We start from the raw sequence: 8,947 nt of genomic DNA, 5'->3' as shown, positions 1-8,947 counted from the left end.
CTTTATACTTTGTGTTCCCACCGCACTGAGGAAGTTCCCATGGATTTATCTGCAAGGCGAAAGAGAGCTTGTTCTTTCCTTAACTTTTAAAAAGGGGTTCAGACATCCAAGTCAAGCTACATCATTATTTTGGTGCCCTGCCTTTTCTGATTTTATTTTATGGTTTCCCCGTTTCTGTCTCCCTCTTAGAGAGCCACAGGGAAAATAAATGTCTGGTGAGAACTTTTTCCTCTGAAATAAAAATGAGAAAGGAAAATGTATTCCTTAATAAACCTGTTGTCAGAGGGAATTGGGTAGGAAGGCGACATTCCAACATATTTTTCCAGAAACCTAGATAAATTGTGAGAATAGTAGAGTTGTCTCATGAGGGAAGCCATAAATGCCATGATGTTGAAATAGAAAGGACTGAGAACCATTGTGAAGGGCACCCTCATTGACCTGTACCTTACTCGATGAGGCCATGTTTACAGATGCGGATGGCTTCTGTTTCCAGGACAGAGTTCTGACGGCAGAGCTCCGGGTACTGGATGCCTGATAGGTTTCCTGCAGACAACTCAGAAGATTAAAATGCCCAGTAACTAGAAAAAATAATTTATTATAAGTATGACTTTAATCAAGTTGATATTGCCAGTGTGTGGCTTGCAAATTGGGTGGCTTTCCTTTGATGATATTATTTTGGTAATGCTAAGCCAGGATATTTGAGAGTGACTGGAATTGTATTTGGAGCAAAATTTATTTGAAAAGCTTTGTATTTTATATATTTTTTATTTTGTTCTTGGTGACTTGGAAGAGTAGTATTGAATTTTGAAATTATTTATACCTTAACCAGGATTTACCAAAAAGAGATAAACATGTTTTTAAAATGGCTTAGCCTTGGTATAGAGTATCTGATCAGTTTGTATTTGGGTGCTTTCAAAGTAAGTCTCATTTATTATATCATATTCCCCCAAATTACATAGTCATAACCTTAAGTGAACACAAGGAATCATCATTTAAAATTTTACCTGGTATTTTTTTTTTTTACATTTTACTTTGAAACAATTTCAGACTCACAACAAAACTGCAATACTAATACAAAGAATCACTGATTACTCTGTACTTAGGTACCTCCAAATATTAAACTTTATCATTTTACCTCATTTAGTATTCTTCCCCCAGCCATTAAATTCTAGGCATTCTCCACTGATACCACATAGGACTTTCATGTCAGCTTCTTAAACTGCTTCTAAAAACCTTATTTGCCATTTAATTCTCATGGTTTAAAATGTTGTCCCAAGAATAAGATAATTTCTCAATTTGTAAAGAAGTGAATATAATGTAATTTTGTTATTTACTAATACAACAAATGTAGATTTTTTAAAAAATTCAAATAAACCAAAGAATTTCAGCAGCAGGTCTAATAAGGAACGGAGGTAGGGAAAAATAAACTTAATTTGTTTCTTTGCATTTGTTTTCAGAGATGTCTTATTTCAAAGGACAATGGTGAGCATATTTGTGGTACATACTCAGCTCAGGAAAGTGAGAGGCAGTAGGAGGTAGGTAATTAAAGAGGCAGAATATAAATTTGACAAGTGTAGGTGAAATCAATACTGATATAGAAAACTAAATAGAGTTTTGATTAATGTAATTATTTTTTGAAATCCACTTGCAGAATGACTGCCTGTGAAACTAGGACTGAAATATAAAGTACGAACACCACATCTACCTCCTCTGTATTTTGTGTGCTCTGATAGTGTCACACAAGCTGTGTATGTGTGTGTGTGTGCGTGTGCGTGCATGTCTATGAAATAAACTTTTTCATTATATGGAAAAATTAGGATGTGATAAGACATATCTTCAAATAAGAGCAGTTGTAATATTTGCTGAAGTGTGAAAAGTTAAGTGGACATTTCTATGTGTATAGCTGTATCTTTTCTTAGTTCACTATATTTTGCATTTTTATGACAGGTTGCTTCATTAATATGGACAGCTTGTTACATATTTTGCTACTGCCAAAGACCAGCAAACGGATTCCATTTATTTAATTGTCATTATTATTTGTTGATAGAATTAAGTACTCAAGAAAATATTTCAATTAAATTAGTTTGATATATTGATATACTGGAGCCAATTGTTTGAATCGTGCGGGCTGCAGCTTGATCTGTGTTGTTTACTCATATCAATTTAAGCATCCTTTTATTTTAAAATGCTCCCTATGAAAACTACCATTAAAAAACAATACCACAGCAACTATCATTTATTAAGCATCTACTATGTACCAAAGAGTGTACCAGCCATGATACACACCTGATTTTATTTAATCCTCAACACAAATTACTAACAAAGACACTATCATTTCAATACTGTAGTTGAAGTTACTGAGGTTCATAGAGGTCTTGGAAAGGTCACTGAACTAGTGGGTGACAAATTCACAATTTAAATGAAGTTGTGTCTTATGTCAGGAGCCCATGTCTTTAATGATTTTGTGAAATTGTCTCTCAAGCTAGTTAAAAGAACATAAATGTATTAAAAACTATCGAGGCCCAACAGGAATCTTTCTTATTAAACTTTATCAATGCATTTCATATCTTGCTAAAACTGGAAGCAAAGTCATAGCCTATGTTTTCATGGTTTGTGTCGGGCACAGGTGCCTATTCAAGGTGGGAGTGAAAGGTGGCCCACAGCCTTTTGTATGCTCCTGCCTGGGTCTTTCCTTCCCTACCCACAGTGGGTGCCTTTTTCTAATACCAAGCCAGTAATATGGAATGAACATAAGCACTCATACAGTTCACCCAAATTCCTTCTCTTATTTTTAGAACTGTATTAGAATATCTCTTATAACTCAATGTAATGTTTTAAACTGACAAACTATTTTTATAAGTCTCAGATCAGATTGTTGTCAGAAACTTTTAAAAATGAATTTCAGTGATAACATTAGTCTGTCCTCAGCTAATCGGAAGTATTCTGGAATTTACTGCTGCTCAATCCATGCTTTAATTTATATCCTCACCTCAAAGGAAAGCCCAAACACGCAGGCTCCAATCCCGTGGATGAATCTTCATGGTCACACATATCACTTCAAAAATTTTTTTCCAAGTCTAAAGACAATTTTTTAAAAAATCTGCATTTCAAGAAAGCCTCTGCAATCCATCTACTGGCCCCTTGCGTTATTTGAAATGCATTGAATGCATCTATTCAAATGCAATTTGAAAGTGCAGTTTGAAAATACAATATGGAATGCATATTGAATTCCTTCAGTGTCTGTGAATAATGATTACTCACAACTAGCTTTTTAGATTAGATTTGAAACAGAAACAAACAAAAAAAAACTTAGGACTTATTCTAAAATAACTTATATCCCTAAACATTTCAGTAAGATTTAAGCAAATTTGAAAACCAACATTTAACGTGTTTTCTCCACAGCACACAATAATGAGTGACTTATTTTCTTCAGTTGTAGAGCACTTAAGCCCACGGTAGAGAAATTAAAATTTACACTTGGGGAAGAGCAGCCAGAGAAGAAAGGGGAGGAGCACACACTGTTGGAGCCCTGAGCTACTAAGAAATTAGAGGAAAAACATATTTTTTTTTGTTTTCTCCTCCAGTCTCTTCCTCCTTCTCCCATTCTATTGTAGTATTTATTCATTTGCTCTATATTCATTGAGCATCTATTGTATGGTGTGTGTGTGTGTGTGTGTGTGTGTGTGTTGAGACCCAGTCTCACCCTGTCGCCCAGGCTGGAGTACAGTGGCATGATCTCAGCCCACTGCAATCTTCACTTCTCAGATTCAAGCAATTCTCCTGTCTCAGCCTCCCAAGTAGGTGGGACTACAGGTGCATGCCACCATGCCCGGCTAATTTTTGTATTCTTAGTAGAGACAAGTGTTCACTATATTGGTCAGCCTGGTCTCGAACGCCTGACCTCAGGAGATCCACCCACCTCAGCCTCCTGAAGTGCTGGGATTACAGGCGTGAGCCACTGCGCCTGGCCTAGATCTATTGTGTTTTAATCAGTGGGGATAAAGCAATGAACAAACCTCATGAAGTATATAGACTACTGGGGAGGAAAACAGTGAACAAATAATTAGAAAAATACATCATTAATTATTTCAATCTTTACTAATAAAGAAAGTATGAGATGTGTGATAGAACTGTAGATTGATAACAGTCCTCAACTCATCAGAGGCCTCGTTCCCTCTTATCTATCCATAAGTCTTTGGATTATCTATCCACAAATCTTTGGATTATTAGCTAAGTTTCAGGAATTGCGTGAAAATGTTATTTGTGATTTTAGAAAATTGCATGGGAAATTATAAAGTCAAAATACATTTGTAGGCATCAGAATACAGTCTTCATTTAAGTAAACTGTGTAAAATAAGGACAGAGAAGGGCACTGGCTAAAATTACTAGGTATAAGTTGGGATCAAGGTTGTGCCTAGAGCGTCAGTACTCAAGGCAAGGAGCTGAGTGCTCAGAGCTGCGTAGGGAGACACAGCAGGCAGCAGAGACTGATAATTGCCCAGGCGAAGTAGATTCATGGGTGGTTTCTCCACTGGGGTTTCATTCCAAAGAGCGCCTTACTCCTCGTATCCCCACTAGCCTAGCTAGTGGGGTGTGTGGGCTCATGGGTAGCCATCTCTAACCTTCCAGCATTTGCATTTTTTCAGTTCCTGTTTCCTTGACCTTATTCTCTGGGTCACTAGAGTTGGAAAGAAGGAAAAAGAAGATTGAAAGAATCCAAGTATTCCTGCTCTTATTCTCAGTTCCTACTAGCCTTGGGACAAAACTCTTTGTTACTAAGGGAAAAACTATAAACCTGAACTAGCGCTTTAGAAATTCAAACCTAAAACACATAGCTCTATGAAAACTTGCCTCACATGGTCTGGGAGGTCAGGATCAAATCCTATTAGGCAGAAACTTGAGAGCAAGTGAGAGTAAGACAGGTGAAGGCTAGGAGAGTATTCCAGGCAGAGGGAATCGATTTGTGAACAGCTGTCTTAAGCAGTGGGAAGCATGTTATATTTATTAGAGAAACTGAAGGAAAATGTGTGTGGAGCACAATGTGGGTGAAGGGAGAATGACGCAAGATGAGGCCCGTGGACTTAGGCAGAAGTTGGAATCTGCAGGTCCTGGAGGGCAGCCTTATGCAGTTATACTACATTCCACAGTGATGAGAAGCTCTTCAGAGTTTTTATTAAAAGAGTTCAGAAGATGAAGGAACCAATCCAATTTCAAGCAAAGTAGGTGATTCATGCATCCCATTTTCATGCAAAAGAAATGTTGGCATCCAAATTAATGTTCTAGCATCTTTAGCAGTTGAACATCCTACACACACAGTGCAGATCAGTCCTAGTATCCCAGATATCCTGTCTCTTCATTATTCATCCACAATTCTTAGTATTCCTGGAAGACGGTTTTCAGTCCACTGACAAAATGACAAGAAGCAGTAACTCGTGTTTCAAAGCCATGAATAATTGGGTGAGATACTTAGTAATTTCATCCAAAATAATGATGTGCTTATTTTTTCTGTGGAATAAAATGTAAAATTTAATTAGAATTTCAAAATCAGAGTTACTTAGAGAAAGCTCTTCAATAGTTATTCCAAATCCAACTTGTAAAATATAAATATAAATTGTCTTCTAGATTTAAGTGCTTTTCCATCAAAATATATAATGAACTTGGCTGAGGTTATTTCAGGATATCAGCATGAGCATCCTTAATATGTGGAAATGCATTAAAACGGCCATGAGAAGAGTAGGGTTAAATAGCGAAAACTCGTAACGCATGGTGGGTTGTCGGGGCTTAGCTTAACGTTCATAATATTTCTTCATTTTCAGACAATGTTATTGAATATGAAAACTATTTCACATGACTCTTCAAGTTTAGGTTAAAGAAATTGATGGAAATGACCCATTTGCTAATTTCCTATAAAAGTGATATTAACACTCTGTATACCTATTCTCAGACATACATATGGGGGCAGGACATAGAACACCAGCAGACGCAATGCTGAATCTGGGTATGTACTTCCAATGTGACTAGTCTGTAGATCTTTACAATGATTCAAGTTTGCAAGTGCTTTTTAAACACGTACTGTTAACACAGGCCTAAGACTAGCCCTTTGTGCTGTGGGAGGAGAAAAGATGCAGAAAATATTGTCCTTGCTTTCCAGGAGCTTACTATCTATTTGAACATACTGCTTGGAGAAAGAGGCCACAGGGTAGGAAGAAAAAAGTTTTGAAATTGTATCCCATCTAGATCATGATAAGAAAAAATTTAAATTAAAGACCAAAACTTAACAATACTAGAACCTTGCATTTAACTAGTACTTTGTCATTATTTTATTTGGCAGTAGTTATTCAGCATTGACAGCGCTTTAAATGTATTACCTCATATCTCACTACAGTGACTAAATGCAGTGGCACACCCAGGAAGCAGCAGCATAGAGTTAAAACATTTCTACCCACCTCCAAAGTCTTTCCCTACCAGAGAGTGGCCATTTATTGTATTGTCTGGTCCCAACCATTAATTCCCTTCTTTGGAATTAATGGTTGCTTCCCTCTCCAACATTGTGGTTCTGAAAGGGGTTTCCAATTCTTTTTTTTTTTTTTTTTAAATATTCAGTCTCCATAGAGACTGTCAAAAATTGCCAATGCCGACTATATTTCAAGTGATCATGGCGGGGTATTGGGAAAAGTTTTCAATTAGCAATAATCGCACCTCGGATAAACCTCATTGGCTACGATACTGCCACTGTGCAAAGCTAGGACTTTCCAATTCTAAAACTGCAGACCCCTGGTCACAAGTTTAGGTACATGACCCAGCCTGAATAGGTCATCGTAACCATTCCCATTATTGTTCAGAAGTAGATATGCAAGCAAACCACAACAATAATAGCCATTCCCTTAGTAATTTCTCTGAGAAGGCAGGAAGGAGTTATATTTACCTAGTATGGTGTGACACCAAAGCTGCCCATGGTAATGGATTTAGACAGATGGGAAAATGTGGAGAAGAGAATGAACTTAACATGTAGTGAGAAACAAAAAGATGGAGATGAGAGGAAAGGAAAGGTGGAAGGAGGGGTAGAAGAGTGGAAGAAAGGGTGTTAGCAAACTAACAGTGTGTATATCCATTGGAACTAGTTGTTTCTGGAACTAATTCTTTCTACTCATCATGATTTGCTTATGGGAATTAATACATTCCTGTTTTTGCTTAAACTAATTTAAATTGCACTTCCTAGTTCATATGCTGTTGGGAATCAGTATGTAAGATGGACAGGCAGGCTACAGCCCCCAGCCTGGGTTTGAATCCTGACCTAGATCTCTATTAGTTGATTAACTTTAGAGAATTACATCACTTCTTGGAAACTCATTTTTTCCTCATCTGTAAAGTGGTGTTAAAGTGTTTCTGTCCAGCATTACTGAAAGAATCACACGATGTAATGAACACGATATAGTTGATAAGGTGCCTACCAGTAAAAAGAAAAAGAATTAAAGTGATCTTTCTTTCTTTACCACCCTACTGTCTTTTCTGTTTTCTGTGTCCCACAAAGCTTTCCATCACCCTTTCAGCTGGCATTTTTGAGAAACGTGTGTTCAGCTGGAGCTTGCAGAGTGGCTTTAGAAGTTTCTGTTCTAAGGAAGATGTGATCTGAGCAATAGCACAGCCTTGTCTCTGCCCTCCTGGTTGTGGCTGTGTTTACAAGGCTACCTGACTATTTTGACATCTGGCAGGTGTCACTGATTTTCTTTTCCATTTAAAAATGTCATTTAGTCGGGCCGGGCACAGTGGCTCACGCCTGTAATCCCAGCACTTTGGGAGGCCAAGGCAGGTGGATCACGAGGTCAGGAGATCGAGACCATCCTGGTCAACATGGTGAAACCCTGTCTCTACTAAAAATACAAAAAATTAGCTGGGCATGGTGGCATGTGACTGTAATCCCAGCTACTCAGGAGGCTGAGGCAGGAGAATTGCCTGAACCCAGGAGGCGGAGGTTGCGGTGAGCTGAGATCGCACCATTGCACTCCAGCCTGGGTAACAAGAGCGAAACTCTGTCTCAAAAAAAAAAAAAAAAAGTCATTTAGTCAAAGACAGCACTAGAAGTCAGCCTAAAGGGTGTGATGTGCTGGTCATATCGCAGCCAGGAAGAAATGCTTTGCAGGTTATCCACCTCTTCCGCTGTCCATTTCCATATGCAATTCTGGTCACCGTATTTTCCAAAGCTAAAATCTGAGATGTGGCTGATGGTTTTTGAGACCAGGATTACCCCAGGGAGAACCAGGCCCTATGACTAATTTACCTGATTTTGAGGCTTTGAAGGCCTGTTTGAGATCCATTCCAGACATCCCAGAGAACTTTGTACCGGAACGTGGTGCTCAGTCCACTTACCACTGACACAGGCCGAGCACCCCTTAGGGCGAGGCGCCTCCCCCTGCCCGCTGTCCTGTCCCTCATCGTCAGAGGACTTGAACTTGGCAGGAGACGGGAGCCCTGTGTCCACGAGGCAAGAGGCTCCACGCTTGGTTACGACTGACCCCGTGTCGAGATTTCGGACTTGCAGTGCGGCCACCTGGCCCTGCCCTATTTCTCCCTTTCTCGCACAGCTTCCAAACTTTACTTTTATTTTAAAATAAACGGGTTGGAAAGAAGTAGCGTCACCTAAGGGGGTCATGGGAGGGAGGCAGGAGGGCATGGAACAGCTTTTTCCCAGGGCTCAGGGTCCTGTTCTCCCTGGCCTCTTCCTAGAGGGCCCGTGGACAGGACAGAGCGCGTGGGCATTTGGAAACCGGGCATGTGGGCCGAACGCCCGTGCGGCCACGCACTCAGCACAGGGGCCGCTGTATCTGGCTGCGCTCTGCGAGGAGCAAGGGGCCCCTTCCCATGTGGCTTAGACATCACGTGGGCTCATCAGCCCCAGCGTCCTTGCCGGGTCCAGTTGCCTGCCTCGGGGTGTGTGTGTGGGAGACTT

General features: G+C 39.5%; 1 non-coding gene across 1 annotated transcript; it reads right to left on the bottom strand.

Annotated features, from left to right (window-relative positions):
• Window positions 1-6,603: 6,603 nt before the first annotated feature.
• On the bottom strand, window positions 6,604-6,744 carry LOC116545108. The gene has a single exon (XR_004266192.1). It is a non-coding gene; the product is annotated as a U4 spliceosomal RNA (small nuclear RNA).
• Between the last annotated feature and the right edge of the window lie 2,203 nt (window positions 6,745-8,947).

The sequence above is a fragment of the Sapajus apella genome, unplaced genomic scaffold, assembly GCF_009761245.1.
Source record: "Sapajus apella isolate SASKATOON/1434 unplaced genomic scaffold, GSC_monkey_1.0 scaffold4, whole genome shotgun sequence".
Taxonomy (NCBI): domain Eukaryota; kingdom Metazoa; phylum Chordata; class Mammalia; order Primates; family Cebidae; genus Sapajus; species Sapajus apella.
This window is presented reverse-complemented; position numbering and strand designations above follow the sequence as displayed.